This window comes from Rousettus aegyptiacus, unplaced genomic scaffold, assembly GCF_014176215.1.
Source record: "Rousettus aegyptiacus isolate mRouAeg1 unplaced genomic scaffold, mRouAeg1.p scaffold_m13_p_4, whole genome shotgun sequence".
NCBI lineage: Eukaryota > Metazoa > Chordata > Mammalia > Chiroptera > Pteropodidae > Rousettus > Rousettus aegyptiacus.
The window spans coordinates 37,139,006-37,160,697 of record NW_023416307.1 but is presented as its reverse complement, the minus strand read 5'-3'; the positions used below and the strand labels follow the sequence as shown (position 1 = coordinate 37,160,697).

Below are 21,692 nucleotides of genomic sequence, written 5' to 3'. Positions count from 1 at the left end.
ATATTTAGGTGGAGACTTGCTCCAAATTAGGCTGAATGAATTGACTGCAAAGCAGAAATTAGAAAAATCACTTGTATTTATTATTTAACGAAGTCATTTAGTTTAAAAAATATTTTATTTGAATGGATATTTTTAAAGTTAGGTCTTATCAAGAAAGAGCTGAGGCTATGGAAAGAATGAACATTAAGTTGTAATTGAAACCAAAATTCCAATCACATGTGATCTCTATCATTCTCTTCTATTTTATTGAGTACAATTTTGGTGGAAAAAGATCTTTTAGATCATGGGTCAACTGCTCTAATTTTAAAGATAAGGCGAGAGGAGTCAGGTCTTTTCCTTTTTCAACCCTATTTCCACCCTGAAAAAATGAAAAATTATATAGTTTTTTTTCCTCTCTTAAGTCAATCTTTGCAATTTCCTCTTTTTTTTTTGGTACTGATTATTATATAAGTGATATCTTGGACCACTCTGCTTTTAAACAATAATTTAGGCATATATTCCCTGCAATATAAAGTGTCATCAATACATTTTCCTTGAGATATGATAATAAATTTGCAATGATCTATCCACTTTATCAAATAACCTAGTCCCTAATACTTCTGATTGCAATGAATTGATCTAAACATAAATGAGACTCATTGACTGTAAGTGCAATGTTCCAACCAAATGTGTACAGACAGCACTTGTAATAATTAAAAAAATGTTATTATGATTTGAAGTCCTCATTTTTTAGATGTCAACAATCTTGGGATTCTTTTGGAAGATACTATAAAAACCCACAAAGCACAAATTTATTTACTGATGTTTATATTTACTTTTTTCTTTTATTCAGTAAGCTAAACTGTAAATGTATTTAAAATGGTAAAGTGAGAGATAAAACAAAATAAAAAGCTAGAAAAAATAATCAAAAGGCCCAGATACCTTACTTTATTTGATTACTCTTTCAGGCACCATGGACAACAGCTATAAATGACACTTGTTTGTGCACTAAAAATGTACTGGTGCTGTCTGCAGGACAAAGTTAGGTGCTGATGATAAATGAGACACATGGCTTTTGCCCTCCTCACAAGACAAAGTCAAGAGCGTGAAGATTATGTGTATGTTGTGTGTGAGGTAATTACATTCACATGTACGAAACAGAAAAAAATGCTCTCAGAAGTGCCAGGTGCTATAAAAGTCCATAGCTGTTACCTCACTCAATGGAAGCTGGAGTAGGAAGGTTTCCACAGGAGGTAACACATAAACTGATTTTTTTTGAAGGATAAGCAGGAATTGAGCAAACAAAATAAGAGGTGAGGAGCGTGATGTATCTAATCCACCGGCCATCTCTAACTCTATTTCATACCCATCAACAAATTCTCTTAATTCTATCTCCTGAATCTATCTATGCTCCTTCACTATCACTCTTAGTGCCTTGGAACAGGCCAATACTATTTTTTTGTCTGGATCACTATAAAGACTTAAATGGTCTCACCACATCTATGTTTGCCCCCTCCAATCAATTCCATTTTTCACCTCACAACTAGTGTGACCTAGAGAGGGCAGCATGGCCTACTTTGAGCAGATATTTGTGTTGTACCAATTCTCAATGGAAAACAACTGTTTACGACATGCTTCAGAGTTTTAGCATATGAAAGAGGTGAGAGGTAGGAATAGCAGAAATTTCAAGTCCCCTTCCCCAACTTCTGGAAATACAGAAATCATTTGGAAGACAATAAAGAATGTATAATTATTTTTTAAAAGATGAAGATATTTTTCTTCAAATTTATAAAAGACATCACTGAAGTTATAGGATTTAAAATATAATTATCCTATTTCCTATATTTTTAGAAGAAAATTCATTGGCTAGTAAAAAGACCAGATGGATCAATCTGTGTGAATAATTATAGAAGTGATTTAAGCTAAGCTTTTAAAAACATACAAAAAAATTTGAAGAATGCAAGACAAAATGCCAAATGACTACTTTTAAATGATGATCTGTCTGCATAAAAAAGTTCAAATAAAAACAAAACCAAACCACAAGCCACACCAAAACAGCAGCTGTGTTTATAGTTTTCTTTGTTGAATGGCACTAGCAAGTCTATGTTATGGAATCATGGGGGAAACTATTTTATACAATAAATAACAACCCCCAGAGTCTCATACATTCTCTAAGAACTAGTAAAGGAGATGTCTAACACAGTAGACAGATCATTGATTCTAATCTTTATTCTACTATAGTATATTTATGGACAATTAACAACTATGAAATACTCAAGATGTACTCTTCTCATAAGAGAATACTTCAATGATAGCCATAAAACACTTGGAAAACCTGGAAGGCAGGCACTGTTGACAGTATGGTATAGTGCTATAGCAAAGAGAGAGAGGATAACTTTCTTTTCTGTCTTCTTATGCCAAGAATTATTCTGTGCAAACCATTACCTCAGAGCTCATGTGAACAGAAGTGTAGAAAAGGCAAATGGAGCTAATATTTACTATTTACTATATATGACGTACTCAGAAAGGCAATAATCCTTTTGGGGTAGGTATTACCACTTTACCTTAGGAAACCTAAGGTCAGAAAAGTAACGTTATTCACTACCAGTAAATGTTAGAGATGAATTCTGAACCTAGGTCTAGGTCTTTCAAAGTGCATGCTGCTAATTGGGCTTTAGTTATGACTAGGTAATATTCACTAATAGTGAATAACAGAGTGGGCTCTAAAGTTACACTGGATTCAAATTCTGGCTGCCTTAATTAATAGTAGTGTGGCCATGAGAAGTTTAATTCGTCTCAATGAACATTTTTTTTTCTCATTTGATAATTGGGATAATGGTATATACTTCATTGGATTGTTGTATTAGGTGAGGTAATACAAGAAAAACACGTAAGCAAAGAGATTTGCACACAGTAAGCTCTCATTAAATGTTAAATACTATTAGTAAACTTGTAAAGTACATCCACATTATCTTTTTCAAACTATTATGAAATATCCAGGAATGATACCATATAGGGATGGGAAAAAGGAGTTTGGGTTGTTTTACTGAAGGAGGGAAATAAAAAAGGAACTTCATAAGCAGTGCCAACTTCAAGAGCTGAAACTTGAAGGTAGTATTGGTAATACAAGGCTCATAGACAAGTTTGGAACAGTAGTGAGTGGCTCAGATGCTGGGACTTTGCAGCTTCTTCTAGTTCCCCAGAGTCCTAATATTCCTATTTAAATGGTACAACTATCCTACAGCTTAGGAGTGAGGAATCCCTTACTTCCCCCCAAACTCCCTTTTTGGAGAAATATCTGCTTGTGCTAGGCTCTAGGCTAAATATGCTCTGGAAAGAAAGGTTAATAAGATGTTTTCCCTTCTGTTGTTGAGGGACTCAGTTTATTTGGGGAAAGACAAGACACAGAAACAACTTCAACAATGGAAAATTTTTGTAAGCCAAAATGCGAACTTTGGAAAAGTTACAAGAAATCTTCAACTGCTTGAGGTTAGGGAAGGCATTAGAAGGGTAAATTTAACTAGAATATTATAGGTTAGTAGAGGTAAGGGATGGCTTGAAATATGGGAGAGCTAGATGAGGAGGGCATTTTAGAGTGCCACAAGAGTACATGTGCAAAGTCACAAACCATGAAAGAACACTGCCTGTTACCAACAATACAAGTTGTTTTTATTACTTGAGTCTGAAGTGCATGGGAATAGGTAGGGTCTGTGATGAGAGTTGAGCGGTAGGCAGTGGCCACGTTAAGAAGTCTGAATTTTATGTAGTACACATTCATAAGTAAAAGGGAGTCTCTTAAGTACTTTCAGCAAAAGAATGATATGACATACTTTCATGACTTTTTTTTAAAAACTCAGATTTCTTTAAAACTTTGCTTTTCAAATACAGGATATAATCAAATAAACATTAAACCAAGATGTAAAAATTATATCTTCTCAATTATCTGAATTTGGAGAAAAATCTCTTAAGTTAAAATATTGGAACATATAACATTTTATGTAAAGGGACCTTTACATTACAGAAAATTAAATGTTGATAAAGAAGGCAGAATTATTCAAACTTAAGCACAGAATATATTTACCAAAAAAAAAAAAACCAAACTTATTTAAAAATAAAAATCACTAAAAAGTATTTAAAATTTGCAATTTGGAGGTTTGAGGTCACAAAAATGTATCTGCTAAAAAGAAAATACTTTGAGTCAAGGAACTACTCCAGTGAGCTTTTGAGTTCAGAATGCCAGGACTAAATATTTATATGCTGACAAATCACAACTATTTAGAACTCTTAGAAAATATATTGGTTTTACTTATCTTAAATTTTTATATATCTACTGATAAGCTATTTCAATGTTGGTATTCCTGTTTTCTTAAAAGGGTATATGTAATTCACAATTTAATCTTTTCTTGAGGAGTTAGTGCTAATTATAAAACCAATTACTATACTAAAACTAAGATAGCAAAGCCCTACAGTATTATTGAAGAGTGTGAGATTTTTGGCCCTAAAATGCATAACCCCAGGTTGGAGATGGTGCTTTTTAAAAATGCTCCCACCTGTTTGTTTTCTAGCAGCCAATGGTCATTTTCAGCTGTGGCTAGTCTGCCTGATGATAGTAGCCTCCACTTCTATTATTCATTTCTAGTCAGTATCAACACTTGATCACAATTTTCTAACAGTCTATAAACTAAAGGACAATAGACTAAATGGTGATATGAGAATCTCTCCTGTATGAGCTTGAAAGCATAGCATATGTAACAAATACCTTGCTGATCAGAGATTTTTGTTTACTTCCTTGTTCTGGTATTAAAATTACTGTTAAAAATTACTATTTGTGCAGGAGGCACTGAAAGTCTTTGGTTCTTAGAAGGCCTGAACTTGCATTTATTTTAGGTAAGGGCTGGGTCTTCATTAGCAGTCCAAGTGGAGTAGATACCTTTAAGGACAAAATAAGAGCAGAAATGAACAGTAGAAAATAGTCTCAGACTCTCCATTGTCATTGACTTTTATAATGAAAGTTTAATTCACTGGGCAACTCAATATGTTGAACATGTGATGTGCACTCTTTCAGTTCAAGAAGACAATGACATTTTGACAACTTGTTTTTCACTCCTAAATTAAAAGCTTTTTTTTACTTGGAATGGTTTTTCCAGATTTCATCATTTAAGGCAAAGACTGACAAACTATGGCACACAGGGCAAATCCAGCTCAACCACCTGCTTTTGAAAATAAAGTTTAATTGGAACGCAGCCAATAAACTGTGTACACATATTGTCAATGATGTTTTCTGCATTATAACAACAGATCTGAGCAGGAGATATAGAGACCATCTGGCTTGCAAAGCCTAAAATATTTACTATCTGGCCTGTTACAGAAAAAGTTTGCTGACTCTGATAAAGTTTCAGAATTACTTGATAAAAAAATGAAGTTTCCTAAATGCATACTGGTTAATAAGTCATCCCCAGCCCTGCCTTTGTAACTATAGTCCTACACTTGGAATCGAAATCTTTTTTGGAGAAAAAAGAATTAATTTTAAGCCAGTGAAGTTAAAATCTTGAAATAGGTAAGTTTCTGAGAAGTCACTTAATTGGATATTTTCACTGTTGTGAGCTCACCACCTGATATAAACATTTTTGTAGAGTACTTCTAATGCTACCTCTGAAAGTTGTTATTATTAAACTTCTTCATTTCATCAGTTCTGTTTGCCTTCTCTATCTTTACACACACTTGACAGCTATTAGAATTTTTCCCTAGGTCTTTTTACCTCCAATTCCTTTCACCATAATTAAAGAGAGATAGTTTAACATAATCATCTTTGCCATTATTGAATGTTTTTAAAATATCAATATTATATCTGCATCAGGAAATCCCTAAAAATAAGATAGTTATATTGAAGTGTACCCTTGCAAATTTAGGTATATCTATACTGACCCTATATGCAGCTTAATCATCTCAAACAGCCACAATTTGCTAAAATAAATAGTTTGTATTTTCTAGATATTTATGTTCCATAAATATAGATGCTGCATAAATGTTTGTTGAAGGATCAAGGTTTTACAAATACTTACATCTTACTTAACTGATACATTTAACAGATATTATCTGATTTACCTGATTCATTTATAAACATATAATTTAGATACATGTTGACAAGATATTTTCCCCCCTCATTTTCAGACAGTTCAACAGGAAAACATTAACATGTAGTTTTGTGGCTAATTTAGTTGCCCCTCTTTATTTGCTTATTAACTAGAAAATAAGCCTTCCTGTTTTTTTTTTTAATACCAAATAATTGTTTAGCTTAGATTTAGAATATGAAAACAAAAACTTGCCTTTATACTTGCTAAAGAAATAACATGATTAAAATATAGATTAATAATTCTGTGGTCTAATTACACTCCTTAAAAGTTACTTTAAATATTTCCAGAGTTAATTACTCTCCTTTTTAATGTTACTCAGCCTCTTACATGTATTCCTATGATTATACTTTAATACATTCTTGTTAAAATTACCTACATCCATGTTTGACTTCCTGCTAGGCTGTGAACTTTTCCAAGATAGAATCTTGTTTTGGATTACTGTATAGTCCTAGAGTACAGAAGAATAAGTAGGAAAAGTAAATTGTTGGAATTATCTCAGGGGAAATATAACAAAGGCCTGAATAAAAAGAAGTAGCAATAGTAATAGCAAGAAAGATGGATGAAGATATCTTGCAAAGGACAATCAAAAGCATTGAAAGAATAATTGGATTTGAGGGATAAGAAGCATGCTTTTAAACAAATTTCAGTGCAGTGGATATGCATGGGAAGCAAGTGTCTTTCAATACAATGCTTCTGAGCCCCAGTTAGGGCCTCTAAAATTCTCTTCTTCTAAGAGTCACAGAGCTGTTGGAGCGAATCCAAAGGGACAGCTGTAATATACACTAGCTCTGGAAAGATGCATGTTATCCATTTCTTTCAAAGTGCTGTCCTTCACTGACCTTTACAAGCTGACCATGAGAAAACCGTTTTAACTCACCCTTTCAGGGATTCAGAGAGACCTTAAAAACTCAACTTCAGGGTGGAAAATCAAGTCCTCATGACCAGTACATAAAAAATTCAAATTCCTTTGGTAGAGGATACAATTCACTTTCACTGTTAAATCTATAGTGCTATGAAAGGTGTTATGAAAACACATTTCAGAGATTTAGTGCATTATTTAAGACCAGGGTTCCCTCATACCAGGTCCACAGATGGGCTTAGGAAGGGTCTGTGCTAATGGATTTTCAAAAATAACAAACAGTTAAGGTCTAGGTCAGTAATATCTATCCATACCAATGTAGACTTGTGACTATCAATAGCCGTGAAAAAGGACTTTGTTAAGGTGGGTTAAAAGAAGCCAGTGTGAGTAGCAAAATCAAATGTGGTAAACAAACATAAGAGCCACTAATGAAGTATAGATTAATAAATATTTAACCTTAGATTATTAGATTAATTACAAATTTCAATTCTATATTTATATAGATGTATAAATAAATCATACTAAATTTCAAAATGTTGTCATTAATTTCCCCAATTCAAACTTTAAAAATTCAAATTTTAATGTGTGATAGAATAAATTAAAATTTCTTAATATTTAGGCTCACAAGGAGATTAAATATTAATAGAGGTGAAGGTTAGAGGGATAGGGTTATAATAAAAGTTCATGTAGTTAAACAATGTGGAAAATACAAGATATTTCATAATATCATACAATTTAGCAGGACAAATGATTCTACAGTGAGGTAGTTTTCCAGGAAATATGTCTTTTGTCATCTTTGTTAGGAAGTCAGGCAGATTATCATAGTTTCAAATAAAACAAGCAACAGGCCATCAGAAGTAAATTGTAAATTAGACAACTCTAGAAACTCCATTTACTTTTTCAGATCAACATAGCAGTATTTGGTGAATTATGATTTCAAAAAACTAAACTAAAAGAATGACTAATACTTTAAATGAAAAAAAAATTAACATTTTGCCTTGTTTTTCTAGGAGTTGAATACTTTTGCTCTAATTTTTTGATTCCTTTTTATTAAGCCACCTTCTGACTAGGTGGACATGACAAAGGGTGCCTCTTTCTGCCCAAAAATGGACAAAGCTAATCATTTCAGAAAGAGAATCTAAACCAGTGACTTGAGCTTTAACATCTTAACACTTGTAACAAACGAATAACCAATTACTTGGAAACGTTTTGAAAACTGCTACATTTTTTCAACTATGGTATTATTCAGTATTTAGTAGCAAAAAACCCAACACATATGAACTCAGTTTAGTTCAAAGGGTAGAGAAGAAATGGTCTGACAATGTTTCTCTTTTGGTTCAGATCACTTCTCTAGCCTCAGTTCTACTGACACTCAGGGAGAACCCTGAGACTCTTAACACTTCCTCAGAAGAGCAAGTTTCTGGGAGTTTCCTTATTTACACAAGGTGAATAAAAATAGTTACTACCTCATAGTGATATTATAAGAATTAAATAAGATAATGCATGTAAAATCCTTAAAACAGGGCTTGGAGCACGGAAATTCTATAAAGGTTCCCTTTCTCTTATGTCTACTGGATTCATGTGGATCCACGCGTCCAAGAAGGGGCCAGAACTTTGTTTCGTGCTTAAAGAGATGGTAGGCAATATTTTTAAAATTAATTTTTAAATGTTTATATAGTGTTTTGATGCGAATATTTTATTTATGTATTTGGTATCTGTACAGATGTCTCTGTTTTCATTTTTATATGTCTCTATATTCTTAGTTAACCACAAAATTCCTAAAGGATGAGACCTGTATCTGTTTAACTCAGTCTGTACACTCTCAACAGAGCATAAACAATAAAAGAACATCTGACATGTTTAGCAATAAAACATAAGAGAAAACAATACAAGTCAAAAGATATTAATGAAAAAGCAAGTGGAAATATTTACAAAAATCTTATTTTAGAATTACGCTATATGTAATTTGTAAAATCCACTTCCTTACATTTATATATGGAATTGTTAGTTTTCATATTTAAATAAAAAGGGGGAAATTGCAATGAGTATAGAAATAAAAATGCAAAGTTGTGGTAACAAATTTTTTTGACTCTTGGACTAAAAAAAATTACCAGTAAGGAAAAGTGAGAAATAAAAGGGAATGAAATAGACCATATTACTGATTTTCTATTCACGTTAAAAAAAAATGCCTTTTATTCATATTTGGATTGTTTGGAAATAAGCATCAATGATGTTTTTGGGCTAACAAACAATGCCACAGCTCATTTCTTACATTTAGTAAGATACTATTTAGAGTTCATTGAAGCAATACCTAAAGGAAATTTAGTATAATGTTGAGGATAGTTTTTGTAATAAGAAAAAAGATATTTTCCTTGTAAAATGGTTACAAAATAATGTCTTTTCTATAGAGAAACAACCCTAAGGTATTTAAGTTTGGCAGTTGTTGTCTACATCTAAGGACCCATAGTATACTTCAATAAGACAGTGTACCTGATTGCCTCCCTGAAAATTTAACTAATGAGATCAATGAAAAGATCATCTCAAGCAAGATAGAAGACCCAATATAAATGAAATGTAAACTATGAGGGGTTCTTAAAATGTTATTCCAATTTCTTGCTAAGCAAAAATTTTAGTTCTTATGGAACATACAAAGAAAAGGTCCCGAAAGTTTAACCTTTCACAAGTAAAAGTTTATAACCAAACTTATTACTGATGATGAACAAAAATGGGGCACCCAGTCCTTTGTAATTCCTCTTTACAAAAGAGACTGTCCCATACACTTCAGGAATAAAATCCATGAACTTAGAGTTAGACAAATTATGCTAACGTCCATTGTTCTTTTCTTGATCTATGGATTCACTTAAGAAAAAAGCACAAAAGGGCTCTACTTTTCAGCCTTTAGTCATTATTAAAACTGATTCTCCTCTCTTTTCCCTTCCAAAGCCTTGGGCCTTCGCCAAAAATAACTTGGCTCTTTCTTGCCCTAATGAAGCTAACACCATCCTGGATTTGGCTGATTTGTAAAATAGTTATTTCTTGCATGCTGGTGATCTAAAGAGAGAGAAGAAACAAAAGAGTATATCATCCAGGGCCCAGTTAGATACATTAATGAAAGTTTAAGAATATCTAGATTAAATATTTTAATTAAATATCAATCAGATATTAGATATTAGATAAAGGTAACACTACCAACATGTTTTCCAGCTGAAGGCAAAATGTTTCTATGAGCCACAGGAATGAGAACTCTCCCTGAAGTTATCTATTGGCTTTTCCTCTTTGTTTTTTTCTGATATAGCTTAATGCCTTCATAAGCCTTTCCAAGGTTTGAATACCTCAATAGTCATTTTTCAAGTTTTCCTGCTACTATGGATGAGAGTGGATGAACTTTTGGAAAATACTTGCTTCACATTGTTCCCTTTTGTCTTTTTCCCTCTTCATCAAAGATGAACAGCTACCTTATTTCCGTCATGGGATGAAGACGATTTAGTCATTATTGGAACTTCTAGTTAAGTACTATTTCTTCTGGTGCTACCCCTTTAGGGTCTAGATGCATTAAAACTTGTCTGCACCCCACCGATTAATCTTTTTTTAAATTAAGTTTATTGGGGTAACATTGTTAGGACAATTATATAATTTTTAGGTGTACATTATAATTTCGCATCTGTATATTGCGTTTACCATCCAAAGTCCAGTTTCCTTCAGCTGCCATATATTTGATGCCCTTTACCCACTGCACTACCCTTACCCCCCTTACATTTGACCCCCTTTATCTCATCTACCTCCACACTCCTCCCCTATCCCCCACCCTCTGGTAACCACTAGTCTATAGTCCATGTCCCTGAGTCTCTGTTTGTTTGTCCTGTTCATTTGGTGCTTTCGGGTTTATATCTCACATATAGGTGATATTATGTGATCTTCAACTTTTTTCTGTCAGGCTTATTTCACTTAGCATGATTATTTCAAGGTCTATCCAGGTTGTTGCAAATGGTAGTATTTCATTTCTTCTTATGGCTGAGTAATATTTCATTGTATGTATGTACCACAATTCCTTTAGCCAATCATCTATTGTGGGACACTTTGGTTGCTTCCATGTCCTGGTCACCATGAATAATGCTGCTATTAACATCGGTGTGCAAATATCTTTACGGATATGAGTTTTCAGATCTTTGGAGTAAATACCCAGCAGAGAGATTGCTAAGATCATATAGTTGATCAGTTCTTAGGTTTTTTGAGGAAACTCCATACTGTTTTCCATAGTGGCTGTACCAATTTGCAGTAACACCAGCAGTGTATGAGGGTTCCCTTTTCTCCCTATCCTCTTCAACATTTGTTATTACTTGCCTGTTGATTATAGCTATTCTAACAGGTATGAGAGGATATCTCATTGTGGTTTTGATTTGCTTTTCCCTAAAAGCTAGCAATGTTGAGCATCTTATCATGTATTTGTTGGCCATTTGTATGTCCTCTAGGGAGAAGCGTATGTTCAGGTGCCCATTTTTTGACTGGATCGATTGTTTTTTTTGTTGTTATTGAGTCATATAAGTTCTTTGTATATTTTGTATTATTAGGCCCTTATCGGAGGCCTTGCTTGCAAATATATTTTCCCATTCAGATTGTAGTCTCTTTTCTGTTGAAAATTATTTGCCCATATAAATATGGGTTTACTTCTGGACTCTTGATTCTGTTCCACTGGTCTGTGTGTCTGTTTTGCTGCCAATAACATGTCGCTTTGTAGCATAATTTGAAGTCGGGCAGAGTGATGCCTCCAGCCTTGTTCTTCTTTCTTTCTCAGGATGGCTTTGGAAATTTAAGGTCTTTCGTGCTTCCACATAAATCTGATGATTTTTTGTTCTATTTCTTTAAAAAATACCAATGGAATTTTGATGGGGATTGCATTAAATCTGTATAATGTTTTAAGTAATATGGTCATTTTAACTATGTTTCCTGTTTGGATGCCTTTTATATTTTTCTTGTCCAATTCAAGAACATGGAATATCTTTCCATTTCTTCATATCTTCTTCGATTTCTTTTAATAGGGTCTTACAGTTTTCATTAGATAGGTCCTTTACATGTTTCGTTAAATTTATTCCTAGGTATTTTATTCTTTTTGTTGCAATTGCAAAAGGAATTATTCTTTCCACTTCTTTTTTTGACACTTCATTATTAGAGTATAGGAATGCTATGGATTTTTGAATGTTGATTTTGTATCCATAAACCTTCCTGTAGTTGCTTATTGTTTCTAGTAGTGTTCTTGTGGAGTCTTTAGGGTTTGCTATATAGAGAATCATGTCATCTGCAAATAGTGATGGTTTGACTTCTTCGTTTCCTATTTTTCTTGTCTGATTGCACTCGCTAGGACCTCCAATGTTATACTGAATAACAGTGGTGATAGTGGACAGCCTTGTCTTGCTCCTGATCTTAGAGGGAAGGTTTTTAGTTTTTCACCATTAAGTATAATGTTGGCTGAGGGCTTGTTATATATGGCCTTTATTATGTTAAGGTACTTTCCTTCTACACTGATTTTGATAAGTGTTTTGATCAAATCTTGTCAAAGGCTTTTTCTGCATCCATTGATATAATCATAGGGTTCTTATTTTTTAATTTATTTATGTGGTGTATCACATTAATCAATTTGTGTATGTTGAACCATCCCTGTGACCCTGGGATGAAGCCCACTTGATTGTGGTGTATAATCTTTTTAATATATTGCTGTATTCGGGTTGCTAGTATCTTATTTAGAATTTTTACATCTGTGTTCATGAGAGATATTGGTCTGTAGTTTTCTTTTTTGTGTTATCTTTACCAGGTTTTGGTATCAGAGTAATACTGGCCTCATAAAATGAGTTGGGAAGCATCGCCTCTTCTTCGATTTTTAAAAAGTTTGAGGAGAATAGGCATTAAATCTTCTTTGAGTGTTTGGTATAATTCACTGGTGAAACCATCTGGTCCTGGACTTTTCCTTTTTGGTAGGTTTTTGATGATTGTTCCCATTTCTATACTGCTGATCGCTCTATTTAGATTTTCCAGATCTTCTTGATTCAGTCTAGGAAGATTGTAGTTTTCTAAGTATTGGTTCATTTCTTCTAGGTCATTAAATTTGGTGTTATATACTTTTTCACAGTATTCTTATATGATCCTTTGTATTTCTGCAGTGTCAATCGTAATTTTCCCTCTTTCATCTCTGATTTTGTGTCCTTTCTCTTTTTTCTTTAGTGAGTCTAGCCAGGGGTTTGTTAATTTTATTAATTTTTCAAAGAACCAGCTCTTCGTTGCATTTGTTTTTTCAATTGCTTTTTATTTTCAATTTCATTTATTTCTGCTCTAATTTTGATCATTTCTTTCCTTCTGTCAACCTTGGGCTTCATTTGTTCTTCCTTTTCTAGTTTTTTAAGGTGAAGTGTTAGGATGTTTATTTGGGCTCATTCTTGTTTTTGGAGATAGGCTGCTTTTGTCGTGTCCCAATAGTTTTGATATGTTGTACTATCATTATCATTCGTTTCTATGTATCTCTTTATCTCTCTTTTTTCTTCTCTGACCCAGTTATTCTTCAGTAGCATGTTGTTTAATCTCCATGTATTTGTGGTTCTTCCTGAGTTCTTTTTGTAGTTGATCTCTAGTTTCAAAGCATTATGATCAAAGAATATTTGTTGAGGTTATCTCTGTGTCCTAGTATGTGGTCAATTCTTGAGAATGTTCCATGTGCACTAGAGAAGAATGTATAAGCAGCTGTTTTGGGATGAAAGTCTCTGTATGTGTCAATTATGTCCAGCTGGTCTAATGTGTCCTTTAAGGATGTTATTTCCTTATTGCTTTTCTGTTTGGATGATCTGTCCATATCCAATAGTGGGGTATTTAGGTCCCCTACTACAACAGTGTTTTGGTCTGTTTCTCCCTTTAGTTGTTAGTAATTGCTTTACTTTTGTGGCTCTCTGTTTGGAAGCATCAATATCAATAAGAATTATGTCTTCTTCATGCATGATTCCCTTTATTATTATGAAGTCCCTCAGTATCTTTATTTACCTTTTTTATTTTGAAGTCTATTTCATCTGATATTACTACTGCTACTCCTGCTTTTCTCTGAATGCCATTTTCTTGAAATATCAGTTTCGACCCTTTCACTTTGAGTCTATATTTGTCTTTGGAGCTGAGATGTGTCTCCTGGAGGCAGCATATGGTTGGGTTTTGTTTTTTGATCCATTCTGCAACTCTATGCCTTTTTATTGGTGAGTTCGGTCTATGTACATTTAGGGTGATTATTGAAATAGGAGGTCTTCTTATAGCCATTTTATCTTTTGCTTTCTAGTAGCTCGGTGTTTCCATTGCTTCCTTGTCCTTGTGTTTCTGTTTTCTTTATTTTGGCTGGCTTTTGTGGGTTTTCCCTCTGGTCCTTCTTGTTTTATGTTACATACTTTAGTTCTGAATCTTTGTTGTGTGGTTTCATTACGAATACGTAAAGGATATGTATACACACACACACACACACACACACACACACACACATACACAGTTCTCCATTTTCTTCTGCTGTGCATGCCTTATTCTCCATTTCCTTTTGCGGATTTGGATCTTTGAATCCTTCCTTATTCAGTCATTGTTATCTCAATTTGTCCCTATATGCTGAACATTCATTACTATCCTGCTATAGCAATTCTCTTGTTATTTAAGCTTATAATGCCCTGTTCTTAGTAAGGATTGCACTCTTCTGCTTCTATTTGCCTGACAGTCACTTTACTCCTAATTATGTATTTTGTTGTTGTTGTTGCTGTCATTTTGTTTTCGGTGAGCTGACCCCTTTCAGTACTTCCTGTAGTGCAAGCCGCACAGTGGAGAATTCCTTCAATTTTTGTATGTCTGAAAAGGTCTTAATTTTTCCTTCATATCTAAAGGAGAGTTTAACTGGATACATTATTCAAGGCTGGTAGTTTCTTTCACTTAATAGTTTACATATTTGACTCTATTCCTTTCTGGCTTGTAAGGTTTGCGCTGAGAAGTCCGAGGATAATCTAATGGGTTTTCCTTTATAGGTTACTGTCTTCTTTTCCCTGGCTGCCCTGAGAATTCTTTCTTTGTCATTGATTTTTGATAATTCTAATACAATGTGTCTTGGTGAAGGTCTTTTTTGGGTTGAGATAATTGGGTGTTCTGTTGACTTCTTGAATTCCAAGCTGCAGCTCATTCTTTAGATTTGGGAAATTCTTGTCTGAAAATGTTTCTAGTTCCTGTTCCTTTTCCCTGCCTTCGATAATGCCTATTATTTTATGTTTCCTCTCCTGATGGTATCAGCTAGTTCTTGTATTTCTCTTTCATTATTTTTCCTTCTTTGGTTTCTTTCTTCTTCTTTCTGATTTATTTCTAGATTTCTTTCTTTGATATCAATGATCCTTTCCTTCATTTGGTCGACTCTATTTCACAAGCTTGCTATTTCATTTTTCAACTCTTGCAGTGTGTTCTTTACCTCCAGAAGGTCTATTTGGTTCTTTTTGAGGGTTTTAATCTCCTTGCTCTACTCATCTACTTGTTTTTTCAATTCCTGAAATTGTTGATATGACTTGTTTCGGAACTCACTGAGTTTTTTCAGAAGTATCATCGTGAATTCTTTGTCATTTTTGTTGTATATTTCTATTTCTGTAAGCTTATTTTCCGGTGATTTTTCTTTTTCTCTCTGAGATGTCTTGTCACCTTCGCTATTTATGGTGTTTGGACTATTTCTCTGCCTGGGCATTAATAGAAGTGTATTATGCTGTTTTCCCAGAAAGATTATCTAAAGGCCACTATTTAGCCTGTTGTACAGAAGGCACTTTTGTTTTTCAGTAGGTGGTATCTAAGCTTCTTGGATCCCTGCTTTATATTAAGCCTTAAACATGCTTTTTATTTTCTTATAGATATTTAATCATGCTTGCTACCCTCAGTTTCAGTCCCTGTCCGTGTCAGTGATGGTCTCAGCAGCATTTGCTCAGATTCCCCTGGGGCTCTGCGGTGATTGGTCTTGGAGCGTAAGGTGGGAGAGGCCCTTCTGGGTTGGGGGTTGGGGCCTGTAGTTCAGCCTGTTTTTAAACTGCAGCTGGTAAAAATCAACTGTTGTTTCTCTGTGGTCCCGTCCCACTTCTCTGCTTTCTGCCCTAATGACTGGGCCCTGCCGCTGGCTGCGTGGAAGTCACAGCACTCCCGGCCAGGGCTGTTCAGGGAAGTCACTACAGCTTTTCCCTTCCCCCTCTTCCTGCAGAGAGCTCCGGAGGCTGCAAGAGCAGCTTCAGTCTCAGCAGCATTTGCTCAGATTCTCCTGGGGCTCCATGCTGATGGGTCTTGGAGGGTATAGGGGTCGGGGCCCCTCTTGGTTGAGGGTTGGGGGCTGTGGCTCAGCCTCGGTTTTGCAACCACGGCTGGTAAAAATCAACTGTTGTTTCTCTGCGGTCTTGTCTCGTTTCTCTGCCTTCTGCCCTGATGACTAGGCACTACCACCAGCTGGCCGCAGTGAACTCACAGCTTTCCTAGGCAGAGCTGTTCAGGGAAGTCGCTGCTCCTTTTCCCCTTCCCCTCCTCCTGCAGGGAGCTCCAGTGGCTGCGAGAGGCAGGTTCTTTATTTCTCCCAGTCCGCCGCCCGACACCCTGTGTTCTGACCTGTGGTAGCTCTTATATGCAGATCCCATGCTCAGACATGCTGGTGTGCAGTCTGGGTGTTTTTTGTTGAGTTTTAGATGTTCAGCTTATTGTTGTTTCAAGGGGAGAGATCTGAGGATGTCTCTCATTCTACCATGTTCTTCCAACCCCTTCACTGATTAATCTTATGGTCTTTCTTGATAATGGTGAAAGGATGAGTCTTGCATGCTACTCTATACTTCCCTTATAAACAAAGCAAAACCTGGGTTGGCTACAGGTTTCTCAGTAGAAACTGTTGCTCTATTTCTTTGCACAGAAGAGGTAGTTTGTGTTCATAGAGAAAAAAAAAAAAAAAAGAAAGCCAAAATACAAAATACTCAGTCTAGTCCAGTCCACTAAAGATGGAGCTAGCGATTTTGGCTAGAGTACTAGCAGTCACAATATATTAACCTAACACACCCAAATATATTTCATAGAAGGTCTCTTTGCTTTGGGGGATTATTTTCATTTTTGGCCAACTTAACATTCCAAACTTAACAGATTTGTACTATTAGCTAGAGGCCAAACTGATTTGAGAGAATCAGAGATCAATCATAAAGTTCCATCACTGTCTCTTGTCTTCAACAGATTTCTTTGTTTCTTGAGTTGAAGTGTCAAAAAACTGTAGTTACAGTGTCTGTGCCTATGACTGCATACTACTATGCACAGTGAACAAACAGATATTCACATATCATTGCTTTAATTGGCTGTTGCAAGGAAGATATCTTCTAATTCGAATGGCAAGGTCTAGACTGTGCTACAGTGATCATAGTGGTTATTCTGCCAATACTGACAGGGAAAGGAGAAGGTGTAAGAAACATCAATTTGTTTTGAGGCAGGTAAATGGCTGGCTAATAAGTGAGTCAAATAAAAACACTGCTTAAAAATATGGAGTACTTCTTGAATGTGTCTATCAACCTTACAGAGGGGTCATGTTAGTCTTCTGTTGTCATTCTAATTTTAGTAGTATGTTCCATGGAAACAGGTACTATCCAATGAATTTTTACCGAAAATACTAGGAGGACCTTGCTTTTAATTTCAATCACCTCAAGGCATAGTACCTAATGGCTGAATTACACAATTAAGCATCAACAGAATAGTGTCAAAAGTTTACAAAGCAATATACAACCGAGATTAGATTAGACTGGAAAAATCTGGCATATAGTTAAACGATAAATTACCTTATAATAATGCATTAAGTTAAAGTGCTTGTTTAAAAATATATCAACTGGTAAAAACTTTTAAACTGATTATTTAATGTCATTAATTATTATCCCAACAACAGCTTTATGTATTATGATTCATTAACTAACTTTGATGTAATTAAAATAAAGGCACAGAGGGAGATATAAGAAAGCTTGAAAAAGGGAATGTAAAAAGCTAAAATTCTAAACCTTCCCTGAGGAGTAGTACCTCAAGAAAGGGAATGATTGCAAAGATTAAAAAGATAAGGTTAGTGAGAGCTACTGTAGAGGTCATAAACAGAGACTTTTGTGTGTGTGCCCAATAATGGTTATTACAGCGATGAATACATGATGGCGAACAGTGATGTGGTAAAAATTCAGAGTGAGAACATCTACTATGGCACATAAAGAGCCACTCAAAGCTCTAGTTCCTAAATTACAAAATTAAGGTTAAACTAAAACTAGAACATAAGTTTTTAACTTTATCTAGTCAATACCAATAATCTCTATTATTTAATGGTTGCTTTACGGTCTATGTGATTATAATTTGATAGTTTCATACCAATTTTGAGGGGTCTAAGAAAAAAAGACACACAAAAATATTTAAAGTATCTCTACTGTCAAAATTGAAAGTCAGAAATTTACCTTCTGTCACAAAACTCTCAAACTGAAGTATCTTTTTAAAAAGGATAAAAGTATGGGTTCTATTTTTATAGCATAATTAACAAAATCACAGTAATTAGCTTATTAGTTTAAAAATCTAGGGATCGGCTAATTAAAACCTGAGCTGGATGCCTTTGTTACAATTGGCTTTACAACAGTAGTGTTCTTACCCATCAGTAATCTACTCACAGTAGTATCACTAGCACTAAGATACAAATAACAGTGCTGTATTATGACTGCACTTTAGTTTCCACAAAAGCAAAATTCTGAGAAAAGGATGAGTCATTATCTTCGGGGGGGTGGGGGGAATGTTTCTTTGGTCAGAATGTAAAACTTATTACTGAAACCAGTAATTTAGAAATTCCTTTTCTGAATAAAAGGAACAGAATGTTTCTTTTCTACACTTGAACACTCCAAAACTAGCAGAACTGTCCATCTGTCTGCTTTTACTACTCTCCATATCTGGCACGTAGTGACAGAAAAAACAACCTTTAGTCTAGTCATTTTCAGTCTGTTTCTTTGTTTTTCTGTCCTGTCAGGATGTCATTTTCCCAGGATAAAATACACACACGCGCCCTTACCTTTTCCTCACTATTTGAGCATCCGTTACAAAGTAACTGCAATAGATACAGAGAATATTCTAAAAGTGGATATTTCCTTAATGTTAAATGTTACTTCTCAGGTTCACATTTTATATCTCATCTTAAAGTATCTTCATTATTAAAAGGTAAAAGTTATAAAGGTAAGAAACTTCTGATGCTATAAATGATTCAATTAAAGCTCCCCCACCCTGATTTCTAACAAAAAGTCAAAATAATCTTTCTATGATGTTTTTCTGGCCTCCTTTGGTTTATTATGTTGGGATCTCCTACTCAAAAGTAGGCATTTTTCATGACATCGTCACTCTGTCTCCTAGGTTAAAACTTTTGGAGTTCTCAACTCTTCTTTCATGATCCCACTTCCAAGCATTAAACAGCCCCCAAATTCAACACATTTTTTTTCTTGGCCATCTTCTGTATCACTCTTAGACCCTAAAGAGTTCTCATACAAAACACTGACCTGTCTTTAATTCTACAAGCATTCGTTAAGCAATTGGTGTCTATAGAACACTGGCAATTAAAAGTGAAAGGATGGGTGATGGAAAAGAGAAGGAGAAAAAAAAAACAACATTCATATATGTTTATAAATGAAGGTGAAAAGAACAGAATTCCAACCTTTATTATCTTATACTTTATAAGGTGGAATGCAATAAATATAAGAGAAAAGTGTGTGTGTAAGGGAGAGGCATCTAACAAATAAAAAAGGATGTCTGACAGGTACAGAATGAGAAGGGCACGGCAGGTTAAGTGGGCAGTATGAACTAAGGCAAAAAACCTTGAAATCACATATTATTCAGTATCTCCCCTCCTCAATTCATTATCCACAGTATCACTAGAACTGGTGACCTAAAATACATACCTAATTACACTGCCACTCAATAAAAATAATGTGGTGATTCTCTAGTACCTACAGATTTTGTGTATAGCTCAAACTCAAAGCCTCACCAACAACTATGCTCCACTCTTACTTTTTTTCTCCATATGCCTCGCTCTATATTGGATCGATCTTCTTTGCCCTTATAAATAGGGTCTATGATGTTTCTTCTACCTCTTTTCTCATTTGTTGCGATTTCAATCATCTTATCCTTAAAATTCAGTCCAACTGCCTTTCTACAGTCCCTCCAATCTCGTTAATAAAACTTTCTTCTTTCTTCCTCTTTCTCATTCCTTCTTTTCCTTTCCCCCTTTCTCATCAGCTCCCTCCCTCCTTCTCTCTGGCATTTCTGCAGAACATTTTTTATGTTTTCTATTTAACATATGGATGAATTAAAATTGTACCATTTGCAAACAAACAAACAAACAAACAAATGAAAACCTTGGCTTATAAGTACAGATGGAATTTAGAATAATTTGGTTAAGTTAAAAACAAAGATCAAAGCAAAACATGTTGGTATTTTGAGAACACTTTCACTTACACTAATTCAGAAAGAATTGATGTCTTTACAAGATATTCTTCCCATCCAAGTATGTACTGCCACTTATCTATTTTTCAAAGTTCCTCAGTAGTTATTTTTTCACTGAACTATAATTAACATACAACAAACTGCACATATCTTAAATGTTAAGTTTGATGACTTTTGATAACTTTTTACATTCATGTAACCACCACACAAAAGATAAAGAAAATTTCTCTTATTCCTAAACACTGCCTCATGTTCTTTTCCAATTAATTTTCCTCTCTGCCCCCAGATAATCACAATTTGATTTCTGTAATTACAGATAACCTTTGGTGGTTCTTGAATTTACATAAATCAAATCAAACAGTATATACTCTTTTGTGTTTGGCTTCTTTTGCTTAACATTATTTTTGAGACTTACCCACGTTGTTAATGAATTGGTAATTGGTTCTTTTTAATCACCAAGTAATAGTGATTCAAAATAAACTACAACTTGTTTACTTTCTAGTTGTTGAATATATGAGCTGTTTCCACTTTTGGGTATGAACATTCTTATTTCAATTTGTTTGTTTGTTAAAGGAGACACATACTTTTATTTCTTCTATTGAATAGTCAGGAGTGAAATGCTGGGTTGTACGGTATATGGACTAACTGTTTATCCTTAAAAAAAAGCCTGCTTGTAAAGTTGTCCCTTGGTTGTGTCTGGGAACTTGGATCTTGGATTTTGAAAGGATTCCCACCCCATAACTGATAAGAATGGCTTGCTGTGCCTAAACTGTTTATGAAAACAATATGGTTTATGTTGAATACTTGCTTTTCTTCTGGAATTTGGGTATGTGCTGGGCAGAGGGATTAGCCTCTAATAAAATACTTGTGCAATGAATCTAACAAACTTGCCTGGTTGGGTACATTTCACATGTCTCAATTCCTTGCTGGGGAAATTAAGAGTATCTTGTGTGACTCCACACGGAGAAGCAGCTTGCACCTAGTCTTTCCTATATTTCTTCTCATGCACTTTTTCCCTTTGCTGACTGTGCTTTGTTTCATTTTGTAGGAATAAATCACAGCCTTGAGTATGGTTACATACTGAGTCCTGTGAGTCCTCCTAGCAAACCACTGAACCTGGAGGTGGTCTTGGTGACCTCCAGACACATAAGGAAAATGTTATGTTTAACTTTTAAAAAAAACTGCCTACTAGTTTTCCAAAGTAGATAATAATTTTGCATTCCCACCAGCAATAA

The 21,692-nt window shown here is 34.6% G+C and overlaps 1 protein-coding gene and 1 non-coding gene across 3 annotated transcripts in view; both read right to left on the bottom strand.

Moving 5' to 3' along the window:
• Nucleotides 1-21,692, bottom strand: part of PIK3CA (phosphatidylinositol-4,5-bisphosphate 3-kinase catalytic subunit alpha) — a 72,264-nt gene that overhangs the window by 28,223 nt on the left and 22,349 nt on the right. Inside the window, exon 2 of one of the 2 annotated variants that reach the window (XM_036218794.1) lies at nt 4,739-4,909. The exons of the other annotated variant lie outside the window; for it this stretch is intronic. The gene's annotated coding sequence lies outside the window, so the exon portion shown is untranslated. The remainder of the gene's footprint in view (nt 1-4,738; nt 4,910-21,692) is intronic. 2 annotated transcript variants of the gene reach the window in all.
• Nucleotides 17,491-17,592, bottom strand: LOC118602331. The gene has a single exon (XR_004950675.1). It is a non-coding gene; the product is annotated as a U6 spliceosomal RNA (small nuclear RNA).